Source organism: Primulina tabacum, chromosome 10 (genome assembly GCF_025594145.1).
Source record: "Primulina tabacum isolate GXHZ01 chromosome 10, ASM2559414v2, whole genome shotgun sequence".
Taxonomy (NCBI): Eukaryota; Viridiplantae; Streptophyta; class Magnoliopsida; order Lamiales; family Gesneriaceae; genus Primulina; species Primulina tabacum.
Genome location: NC_134559.1, coordinates 19,942,226 through 19,958,806, shown reverse-complemented (window position 1 = coordinate 19,958,806; position 16,581 = coordinate 19,942,226). Strand labels below are relative to the sequence as shown.

Below are 16,581 nucleotides of genomic sequence, written 5' to 3'. Positions count from 1 at the left end.
TGAGTAAACAAGGAATCCATCCGCTCCTTTCTGCAATAATCGAGTCATATTCATCGCAGATATCAAAGGAATTCTAGCTCAAGAACCATTACCATAAAATTTCCACTCATCAGCCATCTCAGGTCTGAATCGAACAATCTTGTTGAAACAATCGACTGTAACCCTGTACTTGGTCAACATGTCGATACCAATAATACAATCAAAGTTAGATATCCCAAGCACAAAACAGTCTAACTCAATCTCATGCCCATCATACTGTAGCATACAATGTTTAACAGACTTCACTGATATCAAACCTGTCCCCAACGGAGAAGAGACAGACACTACAGCAGACAATGACTCAATAGGCAGTGCATGACTCAATGCAAATCGCTCCGATATAAATGTATGCGATGCACCAGTATCAATCAATACATATGCAGGATAACCAGAAATAAAACAGTTACCTGCAACAACATCATCAGGTGCATCCTGTGCCTGCTCCTCAGTCAAAGCGAACACTCTGGCCTGCTGTCTCGGAGGCTGGCTCACTATCTGGCTTTCTCCTGGCCTCTGCTGTGACTGAGTAGGTGGTGCTGGCTGGAAAGAATGAACACCAGATGGTCGTCTCCCAATCTGAGCCACTGATCCAGATGACTCTGCTGCCTGGGATCCCTGGGCACCTCTCTGTGGACATACTCGGGAAAAATGTCCCTGCTGTCTACAAATACGACAGCTGCCAAACACTCCTCGGCACTGCTCTGTGGAATGCTTCCCTCCACAGGTGCTGCAATAGGGTCCGGTATAACTCTGGCCCTGACCAGTCTGTCTCGAGCCACTAGAACTGGAAGAACTGCTGCCAGACTTCTTGAACTGCTTTCCCCTAGCTTTAAGGAAGTCTTTCTTTCCACTACCACCGCCACTCTCGAATCGAGGAGGTGGTTGTTCTGATCTCGGTGCTGGAGGCACAAACGAAGCTCCTCTCTGTCTAATCAGACCGGCTTCGGCTCCCTTTGCTCTGTTCAGGGCGTCAGCAAAGTTGTTTGGTCGCCCAGTGTTCACCAATGTAAATATCTCCGGATTCAAGCCATTGATGAACTGATCAGCCACTGCTTCTTCATTCTCGGCCACATGTGGAGCAAATCTCAGTAGTGTAGAGAATTTAGACACATATTCCTCAATGTTCAACTGCCCTTGTCTAAGATTCGAAACTCAGCACCTTTATCCTTTCTGTATGACACAGGGAAGAATCTCTGATAGAATTCGGTTTTGAAGACATTCCAGGTAATAGGCGTACCTCGATGCTTCAAGGCCCTCTTGGTCGTAATCCACCAGTTCTTGGCAACATCATGCAACTGGTGTCCTATCAGTTTCACTCTCCGCTCATCAGTGTAGTCCAAAGAGTCAAACAGCATCTCTATGTCGTCTAACTAGCTCTCACAATCTACCGAAGTCTCAGTACCCTTCAAAGTCGGTGGATGGAACGACTGAAACCTTTTCAATAATGTCTCCATAGGAGTGGCTGTAACGTCCATCGGAGGATTCGAAGTACTACCCTGTTCTGGTATTCTTCTCGGAGGCATATCTGATAATCAAAAGGATTAGTAACCCCAAACAAGAATTCTGTTTCAGTCCTCCTCCGATCATCTTACTGCTGATCCAGAATCGGTGCTGATTCATTATCAATAAAACATATTACTATATCAAATCAGATAAGCAAGTAACATGTATTAAAGCAGTAAGACATGCTAGCAATCAAAAGAAGGAAAAAAACTCAATCTACCCTACTCATTAGCTCCTATCTCAATCTAAAGGATCTATCGCTCTGATACCACCTGTTGTGGGGACCCGGACGCTAATCAAGTTCATAATCGTCATTGGGACCATTTAAACAATTATAATAAACAAGGTCTAAAATTTTTTTTTTTATTTTAAATGCGGAACGTAATGGAAATCATACTAGTATACATATCAGTATAACATAAGGTACAAGTCCTGTACAGCATATATTCGATACAGACGAAGGTTCAACATCTAGCTATCAAGTGTTCAAACCCTATCTACAGCAACATCAAAGTCTGTGGTCTCCACTCTAATCATGATCTCTCGTCATCTCCTCGACCCTGATCTTGTCCCACCTGTTGTCATGCACACATACAAACACGACAACAGCCGGATAATTCCGGAGAGAATATAATCCCAGTATAAATCAATGAACATGCAATCATATAATCAATATAAAGCATGAAGCAGATATCAGATATATATATCCAAGTCAGAAACATAATTAATATCAAAATATCAATCATACTCATGACTCCACGACTCAGACTAGACTCAATCCTAGTCTAGGGATCCCGGTTTCCAGACGTTTGTATTCCTATATCGACCAACAGTAATAGAAGAAACTCCGATTCTATTCACGTCGATATAACCAAACATCCAGTGTCTTGACCTATCCGTCACAGACTGTGGCACTATCGTCAATACACTATCTTGTGACATCGTGCAATGTGCCCGTGGCGATCCCACCACTATCAGGCACTTCTGTCACAAGATCACTCGACTAATACCTGCATTCTATACATCCATAGAACAAGCATATCAAGTCAAAGCAATGAACATAATAATAAGAAGTATGTGATTTAGGGAAACTCAAGTATATCCTACTTGAGTCGATCTCCCAATACCACATTGACTTATACCTTTCGTTCGTAATCTCGGTCTGAAGCAATATACGTTATGAACTCAAGACTGTCTCTGTAAATCTAAAATTACATATCGAGAATAATAATATCAACCTTTCATTCTCAACACAATACTGAATCTGATTAATCTGAATTTAATTTTAATCATCGGCATAACGGCACAATCTCAATATCCCCTTAAATACCATATCAACAAATATCAATTACAAATCATAACCCATATCCAATACAATCTGTAATCAATCAATAATCTAAATCTGTCCGGTTTTCAATCCATATAATCAGAAATTCATAACAATTCCATAATCAATCTGTTCTTCGATCTGACTTCGATTATACGATGTGTAGTATTCTTAGAACACATAATAATATTCAAATAATAATTCCTCCAATATCATAATTTCAAATGATAACAGAACTCAATAAAACTTACATCCAGTTGTAGCTGTCAACGAGAGGAGTACAGTACTGATGTCCAGATTTAAAATCTGATAACCGAATCTTTTAAAATCACAACTTTAAGCTCAAAATAAACTTGAAGCTTTTCAAAGGGATTTCTCGATGGAACTCTCGGTTTTTCTGCTGAAATTGTTGAAGAAATGAGACAATATATATATATACCAACTTGCATGATAGGACATGTGGCTCAATTCCTCACAAACACGTCTCGGCCATTACAAATACTATCCCACAGTCCAGTAGCAATGTCAAATTGCGATGAATAACCAAATATTTATTTTTACAAATGACTTTTATTTGTTAAAATATGCATAGTCTTAAATATTGGAGCAGGTGGTGTGATTCATTTTATTTTTTCTTTTTGGCAAACGAGTGCAACAAATATAAAAAAAGTTCGAATAACTCTATAAACGAGGGTTATATATCTCTAACCCACGACGATATCAGAGATCAACTCGGTATGAAAAATATTAATTTATATTCGAATTTATTGAGTTTGGCTCGAGGTCAAATATATATTTTTTTCGAGTCGAAATAAAGCTCAAAAAAATTTTCGATAGTCCGCAAACTGATTGTAATATTTAATATTTTATCATATAATATAATTATATATTAAATAAATATATTTCGAATATTTTGACTATTTATTTTCAAGCAATAGTTCTAAAAAATTGCAAACATTTAGAATCTTTTGAGCAGAATTTGGACTTAAATTCATACTCAGAGTCAAAAAATTTAAACTATTCAAGCTTCATTTTAGATTGAGATCGAATACATCCAATTGAAGCCTTATGTTTGCTTTATATTCTACTCGATTCGGTTCATAGACCCCCCACTCAACTAATTCTAATGTGCAGTTTACTCGGTTTGATGGAAGTTTTTTCAACGTCTATTCCATTCATAGAAATTGGATCCAAATTCGTGTGTAAGAATGATATTTTTTTGCTCAAACTAGATTTTGTAATAAAAAAAGATTAATAATTAATAAAATTATAATTTTATGTGGAAAACTAATCCATGGGTTTTATGTCCCGATTTGTTTTGTAAGACCGGGCTGTCTTTGGATTGTGTGGGGACAATTAAAAAAAGGGGATTAAGACATGAATGATTTAAAAAACAAGGAGTCTGACTTTTTTTAAAAAATTGAAAGATTTGACTCTTGATTACTACATTAAACCTTAATTAAACTTCTAACTTCCTAAATTAATTGTTTTCTTCTCTTTTTTCTCATTCCACGCATATTTTCTCCAATTATCAGCTTCCCAAATTTAAAGAACTCATCTACCCCATCTACTGCTTCCGCGTTACATTAAATCGAAATTGACCAGTGTTGTTGCTCAGGTGTTGTTGCGCTCATTCCTCAGATCCAGATCTAAATCTACTCCCGCGTATCTTGCCCCATTCGTCTGTATTTGAAGACAAATTCATAAGCAAAATCACAGTAAGTTTTCTCAATTTTCTTTGAACTCAGTTCATTATTTTCTTCATGCAGCGATCGAGCAAAATTAAGATCAATAATTTTTGTCGTTCATTGTTTTCTTCATCGACCAAATTTAAATGAAGATTTTTTTCAACCAAAATTAAGTTGGTCGATCAAGAAGATTTATTCCTGGTCGACCAATGATCGATCAAGAAGAAATATTTTCATGGTCGACCACACTCTAATTGATCGACCAAGATTGGTCGATCTGGTTGACCAAACTTTTATTGCGGTCGGCCAAGAAAAGTTTCTTGGTCGACCTTGATTTTTCTTGGTCGACCAACAATGTGCGGACAAGTTTTTTATTTTTGTTATTAAAAAATTTTGCCCATTCTAATTATCATATTTGTTGGTGCATTTTGTAGATATGCCAACAGTTATTGTTGTTCATTTCGATGGGAAATTAAAAGTGACGGAGCGGGTGGTATATAAATTGAATACAGGGCTCAATGCAAAGTTTGATGCTATTCCAGTGGATGATGATATTTGTTATTTTGAAAATTTAAAAAGTGAACTATATAGAGCTAGGAAAGTAGAAGACACTGTCAACTTGAGGTTGAGTTGTTAGAGTAGGTGCCCGTCGGGCCAAGTGTTGGCCGAGTGTTCACGATGAAACTCTATGTATAAACAATTTTTGTTTTAATAATATTTGAAATTATTATTGGCACATCTTTATCTGAATACCCATGCTAGTTGCATAGATAAAACCCTTGAATATACAAATAGTAGAAAGAATATGAGATGCTCATATGATGAGTATCATGAAACTCATATTTGGAATACTGTATATTCTAAACAGTTCCTAGTCGATTCAGCCGTCGCTAAGAAGGATATAGGCCGCTCGAGTTCGAGACTAGTATCTGCGATGTGAGTACCATGTTTCATTGGTAGGGGACATTGTGATGTCCAAGCATGCAGATAGGTGCTCTTGGTAGAGTGCACTGAACAACCGTCCATAAAGGACTTTCCAAGTGGTTCTCATTTATCGAGTGGAAACGTCCTAGTTTATGGTTGTACACCATTAGTCCTTATGACCCGGGACAACATTGAGACTCCATGTGCTAGAATTAGACTTTGACTTGTTTACCGACTCTCATGGGGTCATCAGGTGGCAAGGTTGGATGTTTTGTCGAAACATATAGGAGTCGATGCATTGCAGTCGGGGATTCACCGCTTACCTTCGGGTATGGATATCCTATGTGTTCTCATGTGTATGTAGGTTGAAATCTCTGATCAGAGTATGGTGGTAATTATGAAAGGGGTTTCATAGATTACACCATCGATGCAACTACGACATGACACATAGTATCGATTCATTGACAACTCTCGATAAACCAATGGTTGTCGAATCGGTCGGGATATATGATTTGAAGGGCGGTACCGTACTGTACGCTAACCATAATTGAATGGTTCTTGCAGGCACTATCATTTGATACCTAGGGAATCATGTAAGCGATGCTGCTAGGTGTTTAACATGATTGGTTGGGTGCTATCAGACTTGAGTTCTGACGTTCTTATTATCAAGGAGTTGATAAGTAAGAATGGAGCTATTGGGGTATGCTCGTATAAGGACATGTTTAGTCCGAATCACATGGAGATGTGAACCCACGGCTAGTTGTATCAATGAACCATTGAGGGCCACACAAGTACTAGCTATCTAGATCCCGTTGAGAAGTAAAATAGTTCAATGTGTTGAACGGCTTATAAAAAAGTTTATAAGCGTAAGGAAAAATAGAAGTATGACTTCTATAAGGAGAATGTAACTTTTAATTTGAGGAAGTGTTCCTAAATTAAAAGTTGGCCAAATAGATAATGTATTTGAAAATTGTGATTTTCATAAACATTATTATGGACTAAATTAAATTAATTCAAGTGTTGAATTAATTAAACACTAGTGGGCCTAGTAGAGTCCAAATAATTAAATTAATTCAAGTGTTGAATTAATTAAATCATATTGGGTCTTGTAGAGCCCAATAGTAAAATAAATATTAAACTAGTGGGTTTGAGAAAAATCAAGTAAACTTTAAATGGACTCAAATATGTTTGAGACATTTAAATAAAAGTCCATGGGCCTTGTAATTGTTACAAGCCCAAGTCAAAAGACATTCAAGGGAGGTGAAGAGTTGGGAAACAATTTTATGTTTAACCAAGGCATGGCATGCAAAAGTTGGATACTACTTTTTCACACACCAAGAAAACTCTCCTCCCTCTCTCTTCTCCTTCCCTTGGCAGAATTTTCTCCTTCTTTTTCTTAAAAATTTTTGCTTATTCATTTGAAGAATTGATAGCAAACTTCTCAAAGAAAATGCCTTATATTTTCTAGTGCAAGTGTAAGGTGGATCTTCCTAGTTGGTGGTGGGCTTAATATTTGAGCAAGGTGGGCTCAAAGAGAAGCTTGAAGATTGTCTTGCCATTCAAGAGCTAATGTGTTTACACCTTAGTTGGAGCCATCATCATTCTTTTAAGATTGATAGGTAAAGATTTCTAAACTCACTATGAATGTCATATGCTTGTGTTTTGTATTTGCTACACATCTAGTATGAGGTGTTCGAATTTTTCATCTTGAAAAACAAATTTTGAAACTTCCGTTGCGCATTAGAACACCTAAAACCGATCCCCTTTCAAATGGTATCAAGAGCTATGGATACTATTTTGTGTAGCATTTACATGATATTACATTGAGGTCGATTTCTAACCGCATGAGATGATTTGTTGCAACGATTCAAGGCCGGATTTGGGGCGGCTTTTGGGCAGCAAGTTGCTGCCCATTTCGGGCAGCTTGGACTGCCCGAGGGGCTGCCCGAAACGGGCAGCAAGGGCTGCCCCTTGGGCTGCCCGAACAGCCCTTGATTTTAATTAAAAAAAAATTTTTTTGCAAAGTTGGCCGGAATCCGGCGACGTAGCTCTGGCGACGGTGATGACGACTAGGGTTTTCAAAAGGTGTTTTGTAATATCAAAGTATCATGGGCCTTGAGTTGTTGGGCCATTGGATGACTAACATATTTGTGAAATTTAAATGGGTCAAAATGTTTTTGGTGAAAAATGATTTTTTGGGCCCTTAAGTTTAAATTTACAAAAGTTGCAAATATTTTCTCATGAAATAAGTAATTGAAGTTGGACTTTAATTATTTATAGTAAATGGTGATTTACAAGAAATTCGGTTATAAATAAATTAATTAGAAAGTAGACAAAGGAATTTGTATACTTTGTTAATTTAGTTTATAATTGTGGCGGTTAGTGATTTGATCAAGATATATAATATTGGATCAATTAATTATTGTGATAATTAATTGATGGTGTATGATATGTGATATTATGCATGAAGAATGATTAAAAAGCCCAAGCCCAATTTGCTAGGTGTATGCTAGGATATTTTGTGTTGAATGATTGTAATAATTATCAAATTTCAAGTGGGCTTGGTTTATGGCCCGTTCCCACCCCATGAGATGTATCCCTATTTGCCATGGATATTTATTTGTAAATATTAGTACAGTGAATAATCAAGATTGGAAGATGGTGGCCATGATGATTATGAAAATCGAAGACATGTAAATATTGGAAGCTAATGTAATAGTTGCATTTGCATCCCATGCATTTCCCTAGGATTGGACCTAGGCCCGTGTTTAGCTCACACGGGCCATTAGTATTGGGGCGATTGATCATCCTTGTTTTCTTTACTGTTTATAATATATGCATGATATGTTATAAATAATGAGTATGTGCGTTATTATTATGATAATAACAAAGTTGCATGAATCCGACAAACATACGATCAAACATGGCAAGCTTTTAAATAAAATTAATGATGAGACCTTTCAAAATTAAAAACCCTCATTTTGAATAAGATTCAAAATTGATATCAAGCCCGAAAAGGGAAATTATAAATTTGTTTATAATTTCCATGTCTTCCATCGACAATGGGTGCATGATGAACGCTACCCGTACTCGGGGCTCGGCTCATATTATTGGGGGGGCCCTGGGTGCCGGAAAGCTGTGACATCCATTGACATGGTGAGGTGAACTACGTGGAACTCCCATGATTTCGGCTCATATTATTGAGGGAACTCATGGCGACTGTCCATTAAGGTTCAACATCGATGGGTAAGGCTTGACACGTGAAGATGAACGACGTCATATTATTGGGTCCTAATCAAACGTGAGACAAAAGTTTACGTAGAGGGTTGCATTGTGATGCAATTGGAAACTACCTTTTAGGAATTGTGATTGGCTAATATTATTCGGGATCATGATTCACTAATTGGACCTTGCGTACCTACTGAGGAAAAGAGTTTCCCGTTTTCACTAGAGGGTAGTGAAAGATGTCAAAACAGTGGGAGTAAACATTTATAAAGTAAAAGTTCATACTTTATATCTTACTAAATATTTTAAAATAGTCATTAACATTTATCTGTTATAATTTTCAGTACAATTTTTGACAATGTCTTCGATTCGCAATCCGCTATCTACAATACTTGACAAACACATATTAACCGGACCTAATTACCTCAATTGGCTAAGAAATCTGAAAATTGTCTTGAATTCGGAAAGGATAGCATATACACTGACTGAGTCGCTCACTGTTGAGGCTCCGATTGACTGCACTCCTGAGGAATTGCAGACTTACAAGGAATGGTGTGACCATGACTTGAAAGCCAGGTGTTATATGCAGGCTTCTATGAATGATGAGCTGCAAAGGCGTTTTGAGGATGCAAAGAGTGTTGCTGACATTCATTTGCATCTCAAGGAGCTATTTGGTAAGCAAACACGGCCTCTTAGGCATGCTACCGTCAAGGAGCTAAACACTTTGCGCATGCGAGATGGGGCCTCGGTCCATGAGCATGGCCTGAAGTTGATTGGGCTCGTGGACAAGCTCGTTGGCATGGATCTGATGTTGCCTTCGAAGTTGACCACCGACGTGTTGCTCTTATCGCTGCCTAGATCATTTGATCCTTTTGTGGTGAACTTCAACATGAACAAGATGGAACCGACCCTTGAGGAGTTGGTGAACATGCTTGTGACCTTTGAATCCACTATCAAGAAAGAGAAGCTGGTTCTTTATGTAAGTTCTTCATCTGGTACGAAGATTGATCCACATGGGAAGGGAAAGAAGCGTTCTTTCCAACATCCAAAGAAGAACGTGCCCTTGTTGAGGCAATCTCCGAATCCCGTCGTGGCAGCCACACCAGTTAAGGCTGACAAGACTAGTGATGTTTGTCATCACTTCAAGAAGCCTGGACATTGGAGGCGTAATTGCAAAGAATATCTTGCTCAGAAAAGTTCTGAAAATGGTATGATCTATATTGAAGTAACATTTCAATTAATTCTACTTCTTGGGTATTGGATACCTGCTGTGGCTCACATCTTTGTAATGAGTTACAGGTGATGGGAAGAAGTAGGAAGCTTAGGGAAGGTGTGACCTCCTTGAGAATGGGCAATGGAGCAAGAGTTGCTGCCAAGGCTGTTGAAGATGTTTACTTATTGTAGAACAATAGTTTTAAGTTAATTTTATGAGATGTTTTGTTTGTACCTGAATTGGTGAAAAACATTGTTTCCATTTCTATGCTAGATAAAGATGGATATTCTTGTTTATTTAGCAAAGGTGTTTGCAACATTTACAAGAATGAATGTTTAATTGGTACTGGACAACTTGAAAACGATCTCTATAACTTAAAATTGAAAGATATTCCACTAAATGTCCATTCAAAGGCCGACATCATATGAGATATGGATGGGTAAGCCTCCCAAATATTCTTATCTTAGAATATGGGGGTGCCCTGCTTATGTGAAGCAGGTAGTGGGAGATAAATTGGATAGTCGATCCATTTTATGTTACTTTGTGGGATATCCAAAGAATTCGATTGGATACTACTTCTATCATCCCCAAGAAACAAAGGTGTTTGTTTCTAGGAATGCAACCTTTTTGGAAAAGAAATTTCTATTAGATAGAAAAGGAGAGATGATAGAACTCGAAGAGGATCGAGAGACACCCACAATTATAGAACCCACACCCAAAGAGCCAAGAGAGGAGATACAAGCTCCTAGAAGATCCGAGAGAGTCTCGAGACCACCTATGAGGTATGGTCTGCTTCTTGAAGAGGGCCATGATGAGCCTATCCATGGATGTGATCCAAGGACCTTCAAGAAAGCATTATCTGATGCCGATTCATCCAAGTGGCTTGAAGCGATGGAATCTGAGATGAATTCCATGCATTCGAACCAAGTGTGGAATCTTGTGGATCCACCTGAAGGAATTGTTCCCATAGGGTGTAAATGGATTTACAAGAGGAAACTTGGGGCGGATGGGAAGGTATTGACCTCCAAGGCGCGATTGGTAGCAAAAAGATATACTCAAAGACAAGGAGTTGACTTTGAGAAAACCTTTTCTCCAGTTGCAATGTTCAAGTCTATAAGGATTTTGCTAGCCATAGCTGCATGGTATGACTATGAGATATGACAGATGGATGTTAAGACAGCCTTTCTTAATGGGGATATTAAAGAAGAGATTTACATGTCTCAACCCTAAGGGTTTACATCTATCGGAAGTGAGCATATGGTATGCAAACTTCATAGATCTATTTATGGTCTAAAGCAGGCATCTAGGAGTTGGAACCTTAGATTCGATAGTACAATCAAAGAGTTTGGTTTTACTAAGAATCCTGAGGAACCCTGTGTGTATAAGAAGGTCAGTGGGAGTGCTGTGACATTCCTGGTGTTGTATGTTGATGACATTCTACTCATTGGGAATGATGTAGGGATGTTGCAATCAACTAAGATATGGTTAGCGAGTAAGTTTTCGATGCAAGACTTGGGTGAAGCATCTTTTGTATTGGGAATACAGATCTATAGAGATAGATCAAGAAGATTGCTTGGTATCACCCAGTCCACATACATTGATACCATCGTGAAACGGTTCTCGTTGGATGAGTCCAAGAGAAGACATCTACCAATGTGTCATGGCGTGTCCCTATCCAAGTCTATGTCTCCCAAGACTGATGCAGAGATAGCGGCGATGACAAGCATTCCTTATGCATCTGCGATTGGTAGCATCATGTATGGGATGATATCTACAAGTCCTGACGTGGTTTTTGCACTAAGTGTAGTGAGTAGATATCAATCGAACCCTGGTCTTCCTGTAGAACCCGTAACTTAGACTACGTATAAGCCATGCATAATTCTAGTATTTTAAATGATTTTATTTCATGAGCATTTAAATGATTTTCCTTAAGTTAATTATTTCATGCAGCAGTTTGATTTTTATCATTTCAGTTATTTCTGTGAAGCCGAACTGGAGTTGGAGTTTAGAGATAAAATTTAAGATTTAGGAAAACATTCCCAGAACTTATTTTAGCTAATTAATAAGTTAATTTAAGTTAAATGGAAGTTTAAGGAATTATTTAAGTTACTTGAGGTGAGTAGAAAATAAATTCATTTAAGTTTCTTAAATGAGGGGTTAGTTCACTAAATTATTTAAAGAATAGGTAAGGCTTTTAAGGGTTATAAATTTAGAAAATAATCAACATTTCCCTTCATTTTATTCCAAGAATTCGGCCACCCCTTAGTAGATTGAGCAAGGATATGCCAACTCACCTTTGACCCATTCTTTGTCATTTTTTAGCATGATAACCTTTTTAATTATTGATCAACCTTAATTAATTTATTAGTAAGCAATATCCTAGTCTAATTATCATGGATAAATAGGCCATGCTCCCCCCAAGAAGACTTGTTCAATCAAATTCAAAATTTAAATGAGTGGTAGACTTGGTCTTGCATTTGAATCCCTTTATTAGTAGATCTTCCCCCTCACCTTTCCAACCATCATTAGCCGCCCCCCCCCCCCCCCCCCCCCCCCTTCCACCACCGAAATTCAGAGGATTTTAGAGACAAAAATCGTGAGGTGCTAAGGGAAAAACAAGAGAGAAAATCGAGAGCAAGAAAGGTAGAAAAGTAAGCACTCCAGCTCCTCCGCGCTGGATCGTTTCGTTCTTTCGTTTTTCTTTCAAACAAAACCAGGCATGCATATACTATTCCTTGACTCTTCAATCAAGTCCTATTATCATTATTTTTACATTTCATGATCATCACTTTCATGCTAAAACCGAAATGTACCAACAATTTTCAGAAAATTTAACATGCAGAATTTTCGGTTCCATGACAAGCTTCACGGTTTCTTTTGTTTCCATGGTTTCAGGTATTGGTTCGATTCCACGCTCCTAAGGCAACATCTAGACATGTAATAGGATGCATTAGGACCATGTTGGTCCATTCATGTAACCCCATGCACGCTGGAAAACACGAAAACGACAGCAACTCCACCTCTTGTCCAATTGAGCTTTTCGAAAATTCAGTTTCTGTCATTTGGGAAATGAATCTGATCATGGCTGCCACAAGGCCTATAGCCATGGTTTGATCACTTCCCTAGCATGTCTAAGACGTGACAAAGTCACCCTTTTGGTGGCTTGGTCCATGGTGAATCGGTTTTCAAATGAAACAACAAGAACAGCCCCTTCCCCTTCGGCTTCTTCCTTTGTACAGCATGTGTGTTTCGAAAATGGTTGAATGGTGTGGATCTTGGTTGGCCTATGGCCCTTAGCCACGGTTCATACATACCCTAGATGTCTAGATCGTGTCATGGTCAATCAAATGGCCATTGGAACTATTCGTGACATCCAAACAAAAGCAATGCATCCTACGTGCAGAATTTGTTCTCGGTTGGAACGTTCGGTTGTTTGCTGGTGTGGTTCGAATTGTGGCTGGCCTAGAGCCCATAGCCATGGTTCAAATCATTCCTTAGGATGTTGGTAAGAGGTTCTGGTCGGTGGTTCAAACCCCAATGACCATTAGCCTCGCAAACGACACAAGCCACCCAAGCGCAGCTGCTGGAATTTCTGGACAGCAGCTTGCTGCGTCGGTTCGGTGGCTCGTTCGAGTTCTCGGTTGGCTTTTAGCCTATGGCCTTGGATTGGACAATGCCTCATTGAGTTGTAAAGGTCATGTTTTTCGCCGTTTGTCATTCGGATCATTTTTGAGGTCGTACGAGAATTTACGGTGCGATGTGCCAAATTGACTCTCGAAAGAGCGTTTCATGTTTTGGCCTCCATTCACCTAGATTTCGGCCTCACCATTTTAGGAGCATTATTTTATCATTTTAGGCGTATTTTAATCATGACTACATGATGATTCAGTGTTGGTTCGGTTTGGTTCGGAGTCGTGATTAAATACGAAGTCGGTAGGCGTAATTGTCAGATTTTTGAAGGTTATTGCATAGTTTGGTCCCATAAATCTATTGCATATTTTTCATGGCATATTTAGAATGCAGCGAGCCTGGAAGCGATCCAATCCATTCAGTAAAATTGTTACAGGATATTTAATTCAGTTATTTAATTATATTACGTGCAAAAATACAAATTTTGAGATTTATGCGATATGGCTTGTGGTCACTTTACTATCATGATTAAATCCGGTCACCAGTTACCGGTCCGGTCGTCAGTTACCGGTTATGAGAGCATTACTAAGTCCTGTCGCCAGTTACAGGCCCGGTCGCCAGTTACCGGTCAGTTCAGTTGTTTCACCCAGTACTGTGGCAGTGGTCTGATCAGACGTACATTACTAAGTCATGTCGCCAGTTACAGGCCCGGTCGCCAGTTACTGGTCAGTTCAGTTCAGGGACCACATGCGTAGACCATAATCTCACCAGAAAATTATTACAGGCTATTTCAGTACAGGGCTCCAAGGAGCAAACATTTTCACTATGATTTTAAGTTCAGTTATGCACGTATTATAATTAATCATGACACGACATTTTTACGTTATGCATCATGACATGATATTTTCACTTGCATGCAAGCCTATTATTTATTTATTTACTTGCTATTTACGATATATGTATGTTGAGTCTTTAGACTCACTAGACTTGATTGTTGTAGGTGCTGATGATGTCGGGACCGAGGGCGGGGACCAGTGAGCAGGCTCGAGTCGGCAGTAGCAGGACCCGAGGACCTCAGTTCAGCATTTATTATTATTTGATGGCTCAAACATTTTATTTATCGTTGGAAAAACCTTTTACTGTTATTTCGAAAATGTTAATTTCTTCCGCTGCCACTTTGAACATTAAACTTTATTTATCATTTCAGTTATGAATGAGGCAATTTTAATTATTTAAAAGAAAAAATTTTAAATTTTCCACAAATTTCCAAGTACGGATTTTTAGGCCCCTACACTTCCGCACTGGAAAGCTAAAACATCCTCAAGTATTTGAGAAGGACCAATAAGTTATTCTTGGTCTATGGGGGTGGAGAACTAAAATTGGAAGGCTATACCGACTCTAGCTTTCAAAGCGATATCAATGACTTGAAGTCAACCTCTAGTTTTGTATTCATGCTCAATGGTGCTGCTGCCTTTTGGAAGGGTTCCATGCAAGACAGTACTACGGATTCCACCACTGAGGCCGAATACATTGCTGCATCAGATGCAGCAAAAGAGGCTGTTTGGATAAGGAATTTCATCCAAGAATTGGATGTCATTCCTAATGGAGTTGCTCATGTCCCGGTGTTGTGTGACAACACGGGAGCTTTAGCTCAAGCAAAGGAGCCAAGGTCTCATCAGAAGTCCAAACACGTATTGAGAAAGTACCACATCCTCAGAGAGATCGTGGAAAGAGGAGATGTCAGGATTGACAAAGTCGGCTCCGCAGATAATGTTGCTGATCCACTAGCTAAGCCTTTACCTGGACCATTATTCGAGATGCATCGCGAATCAATGGGTTTGAGGCATATGGGTAGTTGGCTCTAGTGCAAGTGGGAGATTGTTAGAGTAGGTGCCCGTCGAGCCAAGTGTTGGCCGAGTGTTCACAATGAAACTCTATGTATAAACAATCTTTGTTTTAATAATATTTGAAATTATTATTGGCACATCTTTATCTGAATACCCATGCTAGTTGCATAGATAAAGCCTTTGAATATACAAATAGTAGAAAGAATATGAGATGCTCATATGATGAGTATCATGAAACTCATATTTGGAATACTGTATATTCTAAACAGTTCCTAGTCGATTCAGCCGCCGATAAGAAGGATATAGGCCGCTCGAGTTTGAGACTAGTATCTGCGATGTGAGTACCATTTTTCATTGGTAGGGGACATTGTGATGTCCGAGCATGCAGATAGGTGCTCCTGGTAGAGTGCACTGAACAACCCTCCACAAAGGACTTTCCAAGTGGTTCTCACTTATCGAGTGGAAACGTCCTAGTTTATGGTTGTAAACCATTAGTCCTTATGACCCGGGACAACATTGAGACTCTATGTGCTAGAATTACACTTTGACTTGTTTACCGACTCTCATGGGGTCATCAGGTGGCAAGGTTGGGTGTTCTGTCGAAACATATAGGAGTCGATGCATTGTAGTCGGGGATTCACCGCTTACCTTCGGGTATGGATATCCTATGTGTTCTCATGTGTATGTAGGTTGAAATCTCTGATCAGAATATGGTGGTAATTATGAAAGGGGTTTCATATATTACACCATCGATGCAACTACGACATGACACATAGTATCGATTCATTGACAACTCTCGATAAACCAATGGTTGTCGAATCGGTCGGGATATATGAGTTGAAGGGCGGTACCGTACTGTACGCTAACCATAATTGAATGGTTCTTGCAGGCACTATCATTTGATACCTAGGGAATCATGTAAGCGATGCTGCTAGGCGTTTAACATGATTGGTTGGGTGCTATCAGACTTGAGTTCTGACGTTCTTATTATCAAGGAGTTGATAAGTAAGAATGGAGCAATTGGGGTATGCTCATATAAGGACATGTTTAGTCCGAATCACATGGAGATGTGAACCCACGGCTAGTTGTATCAATGAACCATTGAGGCCCACACAAGTACTAGCTATCTAGATCCCGTTGAGAAGTAAAATAGTTCAATGTGTTGAACGGCTTATAAAGAAGTTT

The 16,581-nt window shown here is 38.9% G+C and overlaps 1 pseudogene; it reads left to right on the top strand.

The window, feature by feature from the left end:
* The first annotated feature begins 3,948 nt into the window (after nucleotides 1–3,948).
* LOC142505545 (hsp70 nucleotide exchange factor fes1-like) overlaps nucleotides 3,949–16,581 on the top strand; it is a 41,527-nt pseudogene continuing 28,894 nt past the window's right edge.